The sequence below is a fragment of the Salvelinus sp. IW2-2015 genome, unplaced genomic scaffold, assembly GCF_002910315.2.
Source record: "Salvelinus sp. IW2-2015 unplaced genomic scaffold, ASM291031v2 Un_scaffold3203, whole genome shotgun sequence".
NCBI classification, from domain to species: Eukaryota; Metazoa; Chordata; class Actinopteri; order Salmoniformes; family Salmonidae; genus Salvelinus; species Salvelinus sp. IW2-2015.
The window spans coordinates 40250-57808 of NW_019944490.1; the positions used below are offsets into that span (position 1 = coordinate 40250).

At 45.0% G+C, this 17559-nt stretch overlaps 1 long non-coding RNA gene and 1 pseudogene across 1 annotated transcript; both read right to left on the reverse strand.

The window, feature by feature from the left end:
* Positions 1–281: 281 nt before the first annotated feature.
* Positions 282–1211, reverse strand: LOC139025741 (uncharacterized). Its single transcript, XR_011477360.1, has 2 exons — positions 806–1211; positions 282–498 (listed from the first exon to the last, which is right to left on the reverse strand). It is a non-coding gene; the product is annotated as an uncharacterized lncRNA (long non-coding RNA).
* Positions 1212–9429: 8218 nt separating this feature from the next.
* Positions 9430–17559, reverse strand: part of LOC112075502 (uncharacterized) — a 20965-nt pseudogene continuing 12835 nt past the window's right edge.

The window sequence follows — 17559 nt, forward strand, 5'->3', positions numbered from 1 at the left end:
TATAGGTTTAATTATTACGTGATTAAACTAATAATGTAAACAGTAATTACCTAGGAAGTCGGCGCACCACAGAAAATGTTGAGATTTACAGAGTTATAATTTTCTGGATATAATTCTTCAGATATTTTAATATTTGATCGATTAGTCATTCTCATTAATGTATTATTACCTCATCAGTTCTCATTACTGAACGTCGCAAACCCTTGGATATCTGCCTAAATCATGAATCAGCGATATACAAATTGGCTTAATTATGTAACGAGTGCGCTGAGAGTCAGGAAGCAAGTTCAGGGAGTTTTAATAAATAAAGGAAACAATGAACACAAAACACAAACAACGCACCGACATGAAACAGAGTCAATTACACCTGAGGAAAGAACCAAGGGGAGTGACAGATATAGGGAAGGTAATCAAGGAGGTGATGGAGTCCAGGTGAGGGTCATGAAGTTGCGCAGGCGCGTGAGACAATGGTGACAGGTGTGCGGGACAATCAGCAGCCTGATGACATAGAGACCGGAGAGGGAGTATACGTGACAAATTATTTATTTATTAACTAACTAAGTAATCACACAGAAATACATGACAAACAAACAGTAGATATTTGGGTTACTACATGATACAAAGAAAAAGTCCCTAGCGGATGATGCCGATATGACGGCTTGGTAGAGAAAGGAAAGGGTTGAGGACTGAGAAAGAGCGGGAAAGACAACATGGATTCACTACACACAGTGGATAATTGTACTCAGAGACATGCTAATACTTTGCACGTGAACGGCCGCTCATTCTGAAAGAAATTGCAATGTACATATTTACGCTTGTATGTCGTTGTTGTCTCTCCGTTGAAAACACTCGATCGTCCTGTAGAGTTCATCAGAGTCTCTGGTTAACTTTCCCAGAAGTCACAATGTCTTTCGTGGTTGTCGGTGGTTAGGATGGATACTTCAGAGTACCATTCGGAAATGTTCTCATAGAATAGAYGTTTCAGCGGTTGTCGGTATTCTCATTCTAGGTTTACGTCATTTCTAGCTGCAGACTAGTAATTGGTGTGATCTAGAATTTGCTCCTTCTGTAGTGAATCGATAGTCTCAGAGTTGAACCATTTCTAGCCATGAGCCAAAACTACAGCTGTATGGCCTATAAAATTGTAGCCATTCTAACGTAGGGACTCTGTCCCGGCGTTCTCTGACTTAATGTATATTTTGTAGGAAGTGGGTTTTATACTGTCTGGGCTCACGGGGGTGTGGCCACTGACTAGTTAAACTTTATAACTAAACAAGTATCTTGTTTAGAAGGCCAACATGACATTACATCGTCTCACAAATAGTTTCATATTCAATCATATATTTTACACAATATTCAGGTAGAAAACTAATAACTGAGAAATGTACACTTCCAAAGCTATTATTCTGTTATTCTGTTATGTTATTATATTATTACCGTTATTTTGTGCTCCCGTCCTTCCTGATGTCACAAAATAAAACAACTTTGACAGGATTGTTCTTTAAATACCCACGGACCATTCCCACATTCTCAAAAATAGAAAAATTGTTTAATCCTCCAATTTTGGGGAATAGGAGTTGAACAAAGAGGAGCTCTTTGTTTCATAGGTTTATTTCCCCTCTCTTTTTGCATGACCAGGGGGAGAGAATCTCTGCCAGGAATTTATGACCTGTCGTAAAGTCATAAAACTTGTGGTGGGAGAGAGAGAGTGAGAGAGGGGGGGAGCCACGATATACACCCCAAAGGGCCACTTCGTGACAGGGCCTCAACCCTAGACATAACCTTAACCTTAATCCAATGAACAATTAATGCATGTCTCCCTCCCCCACTACGTGGCAGAAAGGTAGGCCTCACTTGAAGCCTGAACTAGACTTAATGGGCTTTTGACTTGCCTAGTTAAATAAAGTTTATTAAAGAAAAACATTTTAGAAAATGGGCTTTTGAGTGGCATTGGCAGAACGTTTGAGGCTAGAATCAAAATGTACGTATGGGAACGTTCAACAGATGCTCCCGATGAACGCAAGCCTACATGTGACCATGTGAAATGTCCTTTCACCCTGAAAACTTGGTCCCATGGAGAGCAAGGCTTTTCTTCCATAGAAAAGCATTACCTACAGCCCTCACGTAACCATGACGCCATCAATGAATGTGATTGAGCTAGCTAACCGTCCTTGCACACAAACAATCAGGAACTTATATGGATACCCTGTGTTGAGGTTCAGCTTCCTGTGGTAATTCAACTTCAACATGGTCCTTTATTCTCTCCCTGAAACTCGGGGCATCGTTGAAGAGTGTCCACAGGAGACAGCACATTGAATTTTAGCTTCCTGTGATCACAGGAAGTGACTTAATTGAGGGTCATAGGGGCGGTTTCGAAGGGTTAAAATGTTAAATACTTGTGACTGGAGGACCAGGCGTAGGACATTTGAAGTCAATCGGCCCTCCATTTACCTCCATTGGACACAATGGTCTTGCAGTTCTAGAAACTAAGAGCCTTGTTTTGTTCTTTAATACATTCTGCAGAGGATATAGATTTTTTTTTACTTGAAACTTCAATCTGTCTGTGTCTGTTTGTCAACCTGCCTGTCTCTGTCTGTCTGTCTGTCTGTCTGTCTGTCTGTCTGTCTGTCTGTCTGTCTGTCTGTCTGTCTGTCTGTCTGTCTGTCTGTCTGTCTGTCTGTCTGTCTGTTCTGTCTGTCTGTTCGTCTGTCTGTCTGTCTGTCGGTCGGTCTGTCCTGTCTGTCTGTCTGTCTGTCTGTCTGTCTGTCTGTCTGTCTGTCTGTCTGTCTGTCTGTCTGTCTGTCTGTCTGTCTGTCTGTCTGTCTGTCTGTCTGTCTGTCTGTCTGTCTGTCTGTCTGTCTGTCTCTGTCTGTCTGTCTGCTCTGATTACAGGAAGTGAAGAATGGGGTAGAGTGAGGGAAGGGGGAAGGGAGAGAGAGAGGAGAGAGAGGGAGGGGAGGGAGGGAGGGAAGGAGGGGAGAGAGAGAGAGAGAGAGATGAGAGGAGGGGGAGGGAGGGAAGGGGAGAGAGAGATAAGAGGAGGGGGGAGGGGAGAGAGAGAGATGAGAGGTGGAGGAGGGAGGGAGGGAGGGAGATGAGAGGAGGGGGAGAGAGGGAGGGAGTGGTGGAAAAAGTAAAGATGCCTTAATAGAAAATGACTCAAGTAAAAGTGAAAGTCACCCAGTAAAATACTACTTGAGTAAAAGTCTAAAGGTATTTGGTTTTAAATATACTTAAGTATCAAATGTAATTGCTAAAATAAGTATCAAAAATAAAAGTATAAATCATTTCAAATTCATTATATTAAGAACCAGATGGCACCATTTTCTTGTTGTTTTAATGTACGGATAGCCAGGGGCCCACTCCATGACTCAGACATATTTTACAAATGAAGCATTTGTGTTTAGTTTATCTGCCAGATAAGAGGCAGTAGGGATGACCAGGGATGTTCTCTTGATGTGTGTGATTTGGACCATTTCCCTGTCCTGCTAAGCATTCAAAATCTAACCAGTACTTTTGTGTGCCAAGGAAAATATGTGGAGTGTATATTTATTTAGGAATGTAGTGAAGTAAAAGTATAAGTTGTCAAAAATATAAATAGAAAAGTACAGATACCCCCAAAAACGACCTAAGTAGCACTTTAAAGTATTTTTACTTAAGTACTTTACACCACTGGAAAGAAGGAAGGAAGGAAGAAAGAAAGGAGGGAGAATGGAGGAGGGAGAGACAGAAGGGGGAGAGTGAGAGAGAGGGGAGAGAGGGTGAAGGAGGGATGGGGAGAGGAGTGGCGAGAGAGTCAACAGAGGTGGGAGAGAGGAGGGAGAGCGATGAGAGGAGGGGGAGGCAGGGAAAGAAGGAGGGAGAGAAAATGGAGGGGTAGGAGGGAGTGAGAGAAGGGGGAGAGTGAGGGATGGGGAGAGAGAGATGGAGAGGGTGAGAGACGGGGGCGAGGGTGGAGGCGGTGAAAGAGGAGGGAGGAAGAGAGAAGAGATAAACGTTGTGCTGGCCAAACAAGACGTAGCTACAAACAACATGGAGTTAAATGGTTCCAGTCTGCCGTGAAGCRTTCATCCATGTAACTATTCGAATCAGAAATCCATTTGCATTGCTAGTAATAGCCTAATGTTAGCTAGCTAACATTGAACCTAGTTGGTTAGCTCTTTAGCTACCTGCAGATTCATACTACAGCWATGAGAATGTTTGTATTGATAGTAGTATGAGTTGGGATTATGCCGGTTCATTGTTTAGCTAGCTAGCTACATGTCTAAACAAAAGACTCCACTTCGCTAGGTGATTACATGACCCATAAAGTTAGCCATGTTTGTCTGAGGGTAATTATGGCCATCTATTGTATCTATCTGTACATGTCTAGATGTCTAGACAATAGTGAGCCTGTAACGGCAGATTTCCTCCTCTTCGTCTGAAGAGGTGTAGCAGGGATCGGACCAAAGCGCAGCGTGGTTAGTGTTCATCATGACTTTAATTAAGACAATAAACGTGAACACTACAAAATACGAAAACAACAAATGTGAAAAACCGAAACAGTCCTATCTGGTGCATAGACACAAAGACAGAAGACAACCACCCACAAAACCCAACACAAAACAGGCTACCTAAATATGGTTCCCAATCAGAGACAATGACAAACACATGCCTCTGATTGAGAACCATATCAGGCCAAACAACAAACCCGAAATAGAAACACAACACATAGATAACCCAACCAAATCACGCCCTGACCACACTAAAACACAGAAAATACAAAAGAATTATGGTCAGAACGTGACAGACCCGTCCACTTAGTGAGATGTGGTTATAGCATTTCCTTCACATGACCCATCAATTTAGACAAGTGTGTCTGGTAAGCATCATCTAATAATTATGAAATATTCTTATCTGGACACTTCCTGTTTCTGATATTGCTACTATGCAATAACCATTTCACTGTACCGTTTATACCTTCTGTATCCTGTGCATGTGACAAATAAACGTAGATTTTATTTGATATAGTGTGTGTTTACCAGAGACGGTAATGTGAAGAACAACACGACCTGCACCAAAGTCAGATTAGGCCAAGGACTAGATAAAGTGTGTTTTTACCTGGAGTTTTTCCTTATTGTAGACAACTACTTTTATCACTTTTAGTCTTGAAATCTTTGGTTGTTTACTACACTACTCACTCTGTTTAGCACATGGCCTCACATGGGAATCATTAAAGAGATGGGTGGGGCTTAGGCTTAAGAGGGTGTGAACGATGCTGAATGGGTGTAGACGAAGACGAGCTCTCCAGTAGGTGTACCAAAACATTCAACGGCCATTTTCTCAAAAGTGGGGTTACAAGTTTATCAACTTCCAAAGCAGAATTACTTTCTTATTGTTCCTCAACTGCAGTGTATGATATACCATTTTCTAGCTTTGAGTCTCTACTTTTATCCAATGTAAATAACACAACTTCAAATTTTGCTACATAAGACCGAATCGAGGCAGTCGATCACAATTGAAAATGTTCTGAGGGCAAAAGGGGGCGAAACGCAATATTTTGAAGGTGTTCCTAATTTTTTGTCCACTCAGTGTATAATTAGTGTACGACTGTGCTCCCACCTAGTGGAGAGAAATGGAGAATGTGTCAAGACAAAATAGGAAGGGAAGTTCAAAGTCCAGACTTATGATCCTTCTGGTTGATAGCTGAAATCACAGACAAATGACAAAAAGGAATGGACAGAAGGGAAAAGGGAAGGCCTTTAACGTCCATCCACTGGTTTCACTATAACCACAAAGGACAATCAAGACAATCATCAAACGTCTGTACAAAAAATAAAAAAATAAAAAGGCCACAACGGAACGGCCTTAACCCCTCTCTTCATTATAAACACAACACTGGTTCATGTCCCAACCGTCCAGCAGCAACAATAACAGATCACTTCCTTCTTCCCTGTCATGTAACATCAAAGGCAGACACTTTGGGAATAAGGTTCAACCTCCCAGTTCACTCAAACTCCGTCCAGAACAAACTGAAATACACTCAGCACTAATTTATTTCATGTGGAGTAGAGTGCAGAATTTAAAACATTCGTAGTCTCCTCCACACTCCAACACTCCACACTCCAACCCAGTAGGTGGCGGTAATGCACCTAATATTAGTCCGTATGCCCGCCATTAAAATCCAAAGAAGAAGAAGTTAGACAGGCACCTGACTATATTGCATTGTGAATAGTCATATCAATAGAACACCTGATTATTCACTAAAACACATTGTGTGTATGTGTGTGTGTGAAGAGAGAGAACTTGTAGTCTTCACACGCTCAGGTAAGGAAAGAAATTGTACTTTAGATGTGGTTACCGGTAAATTCAATTTAAAATACATTTTAAAGGGGGAAATCTGGGATTGGTAGGCTGCATACATTTTTGGACTTGTAAATGAATGGAGATTGTAATTTATAATTCCTTTTGAGATTAGTTAAACTGTTTCACCCCAGCAGAACCCACATAAGCTTGTTTTACTCCATTGTTTGTCAATATCGTAATTGTAAACAAATGTATAGTTTCAAATCGTGGTTAAAACCCACCTTTTTGATGATGATCAGAAGTTGTGGTCAGTAGTTGTGGTCAGTAGTTGTGGTCAGTAGTTGTGGTCGGTGGTATTGGGGTTGTGGTCAGTAGTTGTGGTCAGTAGTATTGGGGTTGTGGTCAGTAGTTGTGGTCAGTAGTTGTGGTCAGTAGTTGTGGTCAGTAGTATTGTGATTGTGGTCAGTAGTTGTGGTCAGTGTCTAAACTACAGTTGTTGCATGTGAAAACTGAAAGAAGTGCAATGAAAAGTGATCGGGTGAAATATGAAGCGAGTAAACGCAGACAGCTTCGCTCTATCCAATCAGAGCAGCAGGATCAATGTACAGCCCCATCCTTCTCTTTACAGACAGGCAAACTAGCCAGGGGCACGATCCTGGGAAATAGGATGAAGCGTTGTTGTCTTGGCTGCTTCACCGGCTTTACCCTCCTCATCATGTTTACCTGCGCTGACACATGATCCTCTGGGTCTGTGAATATCCATAGCAACAGCACCACTTGGGCTGTTTAACGATGAGACGTGAGAGTGCTGTTAGCTGACGTTAGCTAGCTACTTTTTGTCATTCTAAACTCCGACAAACAGCTGTAACAGCTGTCCTATTTTTGCCATTGTACAGCATTTTGAGCAATCGTTTTTACGCTCGCTTGTTAGACACATTTTTGCCTGTCAGCTGACTAGCTAGCGAGCTAAGTTGTAAACATTTGTATCTCGTTTTTTGAGTCATTGTAATGTTACAGATGAGAAATCTTTATCTTGTTTGTTATTGCTAAATACAGACACCTTTACTTTTTTTATAACACATTTTGTTACGTTACAGCCTTATTCTAAATAAGGCTTTAACGTTGAAGGTCCCCAGGAACACAGTGGCCTCCATCATTCTTAAATGGACGAAGTTTGGAGCCACCAAGACTCTTCCCTAAGCTGGCCGCCCGGTCAAACTGAGCAATCGGGGGAAAAGGGCCTTGGTCAGGGAGGTGACCAAGAACCCAATAGTCACTCTGATAGAACTCCAGAGTTCCTCTGTGGAGATGGGAGAACCTTCCAGAAGGACAACCATCTCTGCAGCACTCCACCAATCAGGCCTTTATGGTAGAGTGGCCAGGCGGAAGCCACTCCTCAATAAAAGGCACGTGCCAGCCCTCTTGGAGTTTGCCAAAAGGCACCTAAAGACTCAAACCATGAGAAACAAGATTCTCTGGTCTGATGAAACCAAGATTGAACTCTTTGGCCTGAATGCCAAGCGTCACGTCTGAAGGAAACCTGGGACCATCCCTACGGTGAAGCATGGTGGTAGCAGCATCATGCTGTGGGGGGATGTTTTTCAGTGGCAGGGACTGGGAGACTAGTCAGGATCGAGAGAAAGATGAACGGAGCGAAGTACAGAGAGATCCTTGATGAAAACCTGCTCCAGAGCACTCAGGACCTCAGACTGGAGCAAAGGTTCACCTTCCAACAGGACAACGACCCTAAGCACACAGCCAAGACAACACAGGAGTGGCTTCTGGACAAGTCTCTGAATGTCCTTGAGTGGTCCAGCCAGAGCCCAGACCTGAACCCGATCAAACATCTCTGGAGAGACCTAAAAATAGCTGTACAGCGACGCTCCCCATCCAACCTGACAGAGCTTGAGAGGATCTGCAGAGAAGAATGGGTAAACTTCCCAAATACAGGTGTGACAAGCTTGTAGTGTCATACCCAAGAAGACATGAGGCTGTAATCGCTGCCAAAGGTGCTTCAACAAAGTACTGAGGTCTGAATACTTATGTAAATGTTATATTTTTATGTTTATTTGCTACAATTTCTAAAAACCTGTTTTTGTTTTGTAATTATAGGGTATTGTCTGTAGATTGATAAGGGGGAAAAAGCAATTTAATAAATTTTAGATTAAGGCTGTAACATGAGAAAATGTGGAAAAAGTCAAGGGGTCTGAATACTTTCTGAATGCACTGTACCTACAGTAGAAAATAGGAGAAAATATTTTTTCTAATGATGTCAAGTTTATTTTCGCAACTCCTAATATTCAGCAAATTACACTCACTGGAGTATCTGACAAAGCAGCTGTGAATAGGCTACCAGAGCGGCAAGTGCAGCTGGCAGCCGGTAATATTTCTTGACATGGACATACAGGTTTGCCAACAACATGGCTAACCTTTGTTAAAGCAGCCGAACAACTGCTCTTAGTGAAAATGTGTTTGGAGATAGTCTTCTTCCAGTTATAACGTGGGGAGGTCGAAATATATCTTTTTTTTAAACATCCTATCAAATCTCGTCATTTTTAAAATGTAGATTACTTCAGCTGTCTATTAGCATTCACCTGGTGATACGTTTTATTTTGTTGCTAGCGTATGATGTGGGTCCCTGGGTCGCCAGTTTGCCTGGACAAGAAAAGGTTGAAGACCCATGGTGCATTGTGCCTATTTTTGTTCTATTATTGCAACTGAAATAAAATGCTTTATGTCGTATAAAAATATGTGTCTAAAACAGAAGTTTATTCCAACGAGACTGACCTGGTTAAATAAACGTTTCCTATAAAATGTGAAGGACCGGATTCTATCGGTAGCGCAGCCCACTGGACAGACGATACATTATTTTTTGAAAGGTAATTCCTGATTGAGCCGGAATATACAGCGTTTCGCGTGAATACAGTCTCCGTGAACATAGGAATATTAAAAGCTGCATTCTACTACCCACGATTAGATTGATTTCCGGCCTAGGTACCGGTAAATACATACAGACACAGACAGACAGACAGTAAGACACACAGACAGAAAGACAGACCAGTAAGACACACAGACAGAAAGACAGACCAGTAAGACACACAGACAGAAAGACAGACCAGTAAGACACACAGACAGACCAGTATGCCATAGGAGGAACTGTAAGTAGCCTTTAATTTACAGAAAGCATCACAATCCAAACAAACACACACACACATGCATGCACACACACACACACACACACACACAGTTGCCCACATACAAATAATCTCTAATATTCACAACCTGGGATAGAAGAAACATTGTAAACAAAAGTCCGGGACCCTCAAATTAGTACGATATTTTATATTTGGTATGGTACTGTATATATTCATTTGTGGATGTCCTTCACCCATTTTGTATATGTTTACGAATTGCAATTCGTACAATATGTTATGAATGTTCAATATGTATATGTTATGATTTCCAATGTGTTGTGGCTAATGTTAGCTAGGTGGCTAACACTAACGTCACCTACTGTAGGTGCTAGGCTAGGGGTTAGGGTTAAGGTTAGGAGTTAGGTTAAAGGGTTAAGGTTAGGGTTAGGAGAAGGGTTAGCTAACATGCTAAGTAGTTGCAAAGTAGCTAAATAACTAAAAGGCTAAAGTTGTCTGTGATGAGATTAGAACACACAACTTTAGGGTTGCTAGATGTTTGTATTATATGTATGTAACCCGGTGTGAAATGGCTAGCTAGTTAGCGGGGTGCGCGCTAATAGCGTTTCAATCGGTAACGTCACTCGCTCTGAGACCTTGAAGTAGTTGTTCCCCTTGCTCAGCAAGGGCTGCGGCTTTTGTGGAGCGATGGGTAACGATGCTTCGTGGGAGGCAGTTGTTGATGTGTGCAGAGGGTCCCTGGTTCGAGCCCAGGTAGGTGCGAGGAGAGGGACGGAACCTATACTGTTACAGGTACACCCACCCATCCTCCTTTCGTTTTTGCCTTAAGTAACCTTCTTTCTTATGTAACCATACCAAACGTAACACATCATACTAATATGATTGTCCCGGATGTTCGTTTACCACGTTAGAGCCTGGTATTCAAAACAAATGTACACATTTTTTTTTTAATCATCATACAGTATATAAATTATAAAGATAAATCCTTAGTGTGTATCCCAAATAGCACCCTATTCCCTACATAGTTCACTACTTTTGACCAAGGCGCAAATATAGTGCACTATAAAGGGAACAGTGCTGCATTTGGGAAGCATCCTTAGAATCCAACATATCTGTACTGTACACCTTTATCATACGTATTTAAAGTAGAGTTCAAAGAGAGGGTAATATTCTGGAGAGAGAGAGAGACAGACAGAGAGAGAGAGAAGTGTAGAGTTCTATCATTGCCACGTATGTACCATTGTGTACCAATTCTACTAGAAGAAGAAGATACTGAAAGACTGGATGACGTCGCCACCCAGTGGCCATACAAGCTCATAGCATCGCTGCTCATCTCTATACATACATACTATGTGTGTTCCAAATCACACCCTATTCCCTATATAGTGCACCCATTTTGCCCTTTGGATCCTGGTCAAAAGTAGTGCATTATAAAGGGAATAGGGTGTGATTTGGAACACAGACACAGAGACTCATAGGTGGATAGTATAGATAGCTAGATAGATAGCTCTGGATAAGAGCGTCTGCTAAATGACTTAAATGTAAAATGTAAATGATAGTGTTGGAGATAACCTGTTAGCTATTTATCTTTCTTTTCTTTMTTTCTTCTTTTTGTATAACTCCCTCCTCTTATTCAAATTGGTGGCTATAGTGCCTGTCATTATAAGATATATTACTTAGGCTTTATTTCTCAAAATATTCTCCAGAATTAAAAAAACGTAATTCTTATTCAAAATCAGGATTCTGGTGTTTCTTTTCACCTTCAAAAGTTGGTTGTAGTTTAAAATGCAGTCATTCCATTGGATGGCAGTGTTTGTCACTCAAAATCAGCTGACAAATGGTTGTGCCTAACTGACTGCCACAGGCCGGTGTTCAACATWTGCCGTACTTGGGGCTCAAGAGTTTTTTCTTAGGCCGGGATTCAATCCAAATCCCAATCTGCATTTTAAAGGATATTTACGATTGAGCCGCCACGCGCAGTGTTAACCACCTTTAACCACCTCCACAACCACCTTTAAAAGCAGCATTGTTGGTGCTATGAATCAAATGATCTGCTCGGGAAATTCTATGGGTCCTATCTTAGAAGTAATATGATGGAAACTCACACTAGCCCATGCCTCCAATCCAACGTTTTTACATTTGTGCGGAGTAGTGAACGAGTGTTCGGGAGAAAAGTATGTATTATTGGGACGCACACTGGGGTCCTAGCCTGTAAAAAGGGGGYCTAGAGTTTATCCTGGGCAGATAAYTTGGTCGGGAGAAACTCCTGGCTCTACATATTCTAACCCGATGATCATTCAACTACGGCAGTGTTTTACGCTATTGTGACATCATCAGYGTTGCCATAGAAATAGAATCCCACTTGTTAAATGGCTGCCGGTCMACCTATTTCAAACCCATTGATTTGAATGGGGAATGTCCTTTCTAGTCATTGTGCTTCTATGGTCTCCTCCCCAAACTCCACTGTACAATCTTAGATGTAAAGGTGCCCGGRAGAACCATTCTAGCTGAAAAAGATTCCTGAAAGAACCCCTCTGAAAAGGGTCTTTGAGAAACCCATATGTAAAGGTTCAAACTTTTTGAGACGGGAGGGATTACATTTTGAACCTTTTTAATAATATATTGTAGAGGTGGCAGTCTATCAGATTGGAGGCGTGACTTATTGGAGGCGTGGCTTTCAGATAGTTATTTTTGGTCACCCGTTAGTGTAAATGTCATTCCTGTTCATCATGTAAAGTTTGTACACTGCAAATTAACATGTTCCTTGAATATGTATGTGTATTACATATTCTAATATTAACATTGCTGATTCCATACAGTAATAAAGTGATGATTTGCGTAAAGCTGTTGAGGAACTCTGCTAGCCTCATTGAAGATACAAAACTGTCAGTGTTTACAACCGTAACATGTGATGACAATACAACAGAACGGATGAACAGGAATGACATTTAATCTCACAGGTGGACAAAAAATATATAGATCTTAAAGCCACGCCCCTACTAAGTCACGCCTCCACTCCCGGTTGCTACAGGAACCCGTTGCTACAGGAACCATTAAAGCAGGGGTGTCAAACTCATTCCATGGAAGGGCTGAGTGTATGCTGTTTTTTTAATATATAGACTTGGACAACCAGGTGAAGGGAGATCCTTACTAATTAATTACCTTAATTCATCAATCAAGTACAATGGTGGAGCGTAAACCCTCAGACACTCGATCCTCTGTGGAAGGAGTTTGACACATGTTTATTAAAGGTTCCTCCAAGAACCCCTCAACTAACCGATGGTGCAAATATGAACCATTGACAAAAAAGGGTTACTCGAGGATCTCCAGGGTTACTCGAGGATCTCCAGGGTTACTCGAGGATCTCCAGGGTTACTCGAGGATCTCCAGGGTTACTCGAGGATCTCCAGGGGTTACTCAAGGATCTCCAGGGTTACTCGAGGATCTCCAGGGTTACCCGAGGAACTCCATGGTTACTCGAGGTTTATCTCCAGGGTTGACTCGAGGTTATCTCCAGGGTTAGCTCCGAGGTATCTTCCAGGTGGTTACTCAGGATCTCCGGCTATGAGATTCAGTTAGCCGAGGCGCTCAGGGCTTTACTCGAGGATCTCCAGGGGTTACTCGAGGATCCTCCAAGGGTTCTCGAGGATCTCCAGGGTTACTCGAGGATCTCCAGGGGTTACTCGAGGAACTCCAGGGTTACTCAAGTCACCACTAATTCTAAATATGTACTGTGAAAATCATCATTCTGTTTTTATGGAGTCGTCTCCAACTTCTACTGTAACTGTAAAACAACATCGTCTAGTTACATTATATTAAAAGGCTTTATTATTATTATTATTATTAAAAACATACAGGACGTTTTGATTGAAACCCCCGTCTCTAATGCCACCCTATCTCCTACATAGTGCACTACTTGTGACCTATAGAGCTCTGGTCAAAAGTAGGTGTTATTTGGGAAAAATGCCCTCAATCAGAGAAACAAAATGGCGGGTGTTCAATCAGGTGAGGCTGAAATTCCATAACAGAATCCCTCTCAGTTTTCCCAAAAAGGAATGTTCCCAGTCTGAAAATTCCAGAATTTTCCAAAATGTAATTCCGGCATTCCAATTTTCTTATTTTCTTTTCTTTCTTGTCTTAACGTTCCGTCTGGATCTCCAGTTCATGTCTTTATATTTAGGAACTCTCTTTTTCAATCATGACCTTTAAACTGTTGACCTCTAATCTAACCTCTGAGCTCAGCCACTTACAGTCCATCTGAGAGGTCTGAGACAGATCCATATTTTCAGGGCTGTGTCCTGATTTTCTACCTTTTTCCCAAAAGTGTGCACAGCCTTCATTAATAGCAGTCTGAGTGTCCTGCTGGAGGTTTGGTGTAAGAAGCTGACCTCTCGCCACATCACGCCCAGTATCGGTGCAGTCTGCCTGGGCACGGTGTGGCTCTGGGACCCCTTTGTGACTTGGATTGGTTGTTGAGAGAAAAAAGACAGAGAGGTCGTGAGGGAGAGAGAGAGAAATAGAGAGAGAAAAGCGCGCGCGAGAGAGAGAGAGAGAGAGAGAGAGAGAGAATAAGAAGAGGGAGAGAGAAACAGCGAGAGGGAGAAAGAGAAAAAGCGAAAGAGAGAGATGGAGAGAGAAAAAGCGAGAGAGAGAGAGATGGAGAAAGAGAGAGAGAGAAAGAGTATGGCTTTTGTATGTGTATAACATCACTAGTGTTTTATCTCCTCATCCCACCCTTTCTCTCTTTTCATCCCTGTTTCATCTGTGTTCAGCAATAGAMAGAGAAGAGCTCAGTAATGTCTCTCTTTTCATCCCTGTTTCATCTGTGTTCAGCAATAGACAGAGAAGAGCTCAGTAATGTCTCTCTTTTCGGTTGCGTCTCAAATGACACACTGTTCTCTATATAGTGCAGTGCTCATGAACCAGGGTGGCCTTTGGGACGCAGGCTATATGTCTCGTTTCTCAACACGTGTATCTTGGTCATGCCTCTATCACCGTGTATCAGATAGAACTCTCCTCACACTGAGCTAATGGTGCTGGTAACTTAAACAACGCAAACCCCGCTAACTCYTGCTCCAGTCCCCCCAACCCCTCCCCTAGCCCCTCGTCCTCCTCATCCCCCTGTCCTCCCTCCGGCCTCCTCCTCTCCCTCTCTCCCCCCCTCCTCTCGTCCGTCACCATCTCCTGAACGTGAAGCTTCAGCCCATTCACAGCGCTCGCTGCCATCTGCACGTTACAGTTAGCGTTGTTGGCGTAGCCGGCGTTGCCGTGGCCACCGCCATTGCCGTGGTTACCGTCGCAGCCGCCGTTGCCGCCAGCGACACCGTAGTTGCCGTGGTGACCACCGTTGCCGTTGCCGTGGTGGTGTGTCAGTAGCAGCGTTCCATTTCCTCTCTTCTCCGTTAATGGGAACCCCTCCGACAGCAAACTGCCGCTACTAGGTGACTGCGGCGTCGCCGAGGAGCCCAGCAGGTCCTGCCCTTTCTCYGAGGAAAGGGAGTGGTCTGGATGGCGCTGGCCAATCCCGCGTCGGCGGGACAGGAAGTAGAGAAGGAAGCATCCGAGGGCGACTCCCAGGCTAGGGGAGAGAGGGGGTCAGGGTGTTAAAGAGAGATTTAGTTTTGAGAGCAGCAAAGAGTGAGTGAAGATGTATGTGTGTGTACGTAAGTACGTGCATATGCCTGCGTGCATGCTTTTGTGTGTGCATACGTACATGCATAGGTACGTGCATATGCTTGTGTGCATGTGCGTGTCCACGTGTGTGTGTCCACGTGTGTGTGTGTGTTTATCCTACATGAAGCAGAGCATGTAGATGGCCAGTAAGTGACGTCCTCCAGCCATCGCCACAGCCCCCCCAGCACTGGGACCCTCCAGGGTGAGATGGTAGGAGGCTCTGCGACAGGCAGGACCCTCCTCCTTACCCCCTGGTCCACCCTCCTGGACCACAAACACACAGTAAAACAAGTCATTAAGAGTTCACTTCTCCACAGTCAGGACCCTCGTCTTTACCCCCTGGTCCACCCTCCTGGTGGGGGAGAGACATGGGCTTAGGGACAGGAGGGGAGAGAGGAAGGGGAGAGGGGGGACAGGGGGAGAGGGAGAGGGGAAGGAAGGGGGGAGAGAGGGGGGGGACAGGAGGAGAGAGAGAGGGAGAGGGGGACAGGAGGGAGAGAGGAGAAGGGGGGACAGGAGGAAGAGGGGAGAGGGGGGGACGAGAGAGGGGGACGGGAGGAGGGAGGAGAGGGGGACAGGAGGAGAGGGAAGGGGGAGGGAGAGGGGGAGGACAGGAGGGAGAGGGGACAGGAGGGAGAGAGGGGAGAGGGGACAGGAGGGAGAGAGGAGAAGGGGACAGGAGTGGGAGAGAGGGAGAGGGGACAGGAGGGGACGAGGGAGAAGCTGGGGGACAGGAGGGGAGGGGGGAGGAGGGGGCGAGAGGGGGACAGGAGGGAGAGGGGGGGAACGCGAGAGAGAGGGAGAGGGGGACATGAAGGGGGGACAGGAGGGAGAGAGGAGAAGGGGGGACAGGAGGGAGAGAGAGATGAAAGGGGGGACAGGAGGTGAGAGAGTGGGGGGACAGGAGGGAGAGAGGAGAAGGGGGACAGGAGGTGAGAGGGGGGACAGGAGGGGAGAGGGAAGGGGGACAGAGGTGAGAGGGGGACAGAGGGAGAGGGGGGACAGAGGGGAAGAGAGGGGGACAGGAGGAGTCAGAGAGGGGGACAGGAGGGAAAGTTGGGGGACAGAGGTAGGGCTAGAGTGGGGGATCAGGATGGTCGTTGAAGGAGTAAGGGGCGAGCTTAATAACTCGTTGGAGAGATGAGAACAAGCTAAGGGCAGCTGACTGTGGGAGAAGGGAGTCCATGTCCAGCATGAGGCAGGGGAACCCAGGAGGGTGGAGGGAAGTGACGCGACATATTGCAACGCGTCGTAGGTGGGTTTTCTGAGCAGGAATCGGTCAAACCTGTGACCTTCATCGCAGCCCTTTTATCCTCCTACATGCTCCTGCTTAATTGTGAGGGGAATAAACACACACACACACACACACACACACACACACACCACACACACACACACACACAACACACACACACACACACCACACACCACACACACACACACACACACACACACACACACACACACACACAGAGGACAGCGTGGCCGCGACAACCAGCGTGATGTGAAGTGGAAGCGCACGCAACATGGGCCAACTAACAAGCAATGAGTGCGGGGAACCAGCGTTGAAGGTAAGGGTATGACTATATAGTGCAAATGGAGATACGATGGGATGACACACACAAAAGCAGAAGCCGTTGGCAGGCGAGACAAGGCATGGTTGACCAAATCCGAGACAGTGGGAGTATCAAGACTTCGTATCGATCACATGTCATACATGCTATCACTCACGGTGCCATTGGGGAGTACGACGGTAGCTCTCTCCCATAAACCTGCAACAACACCTACGAAGACAACTAACAAAACCTACTTCACTTATCTACACACCTGACCCCCTTCTCTTTACTCACCCCCTCTACGCGGCTCTAAGGGCGTCTGCGGTAGTCTTCTCGCGCCCTTGCCGGATATAAGTTTGACTTACCAGGCTGTACTCCTTACTTTCCTGCTTGGTTCGTTTCTAATCGCTTCTCCGCTGCTGACCGTCGACATATGCTCGCCAGGTCGGCCTAATTCAGGACCGCCTCCACCCTTCTCAGGCTCCAGGAAGGAGAAGGTGCAGGACCTGCAGAGGCTGGGCATCCTCCCGGCCGAAACGCCCGGCCAGGGACAGAAGGTCGAGAGCCCTAGCAGTAGCCCTGGGTCCCGATTTGCCCCGATCGCGGGTTAAAGAGGCAGGCCGGTAGTCCGAGACATAGATGTTAACGATTACGTGTGCCCCAGAAAGAGAGGGGAGCAAAGCAAGAGGGGGGGGAGACGAGAGGAAATGGAACGCCTGAAGCCCTGGACTGACCACGACCACCACCCAGAGAGGAGAAAGTGGGGGGGCCCAACGGCATCGAGGGACCCCGAGAGTGGTCCCACCACCCTAGCGGGGCCAACCATCAACCCCTATCTGAGGGGGGACTGAGTCTGCCAATTACGTCGAGGTATATGCGCTTGGATGTATCGG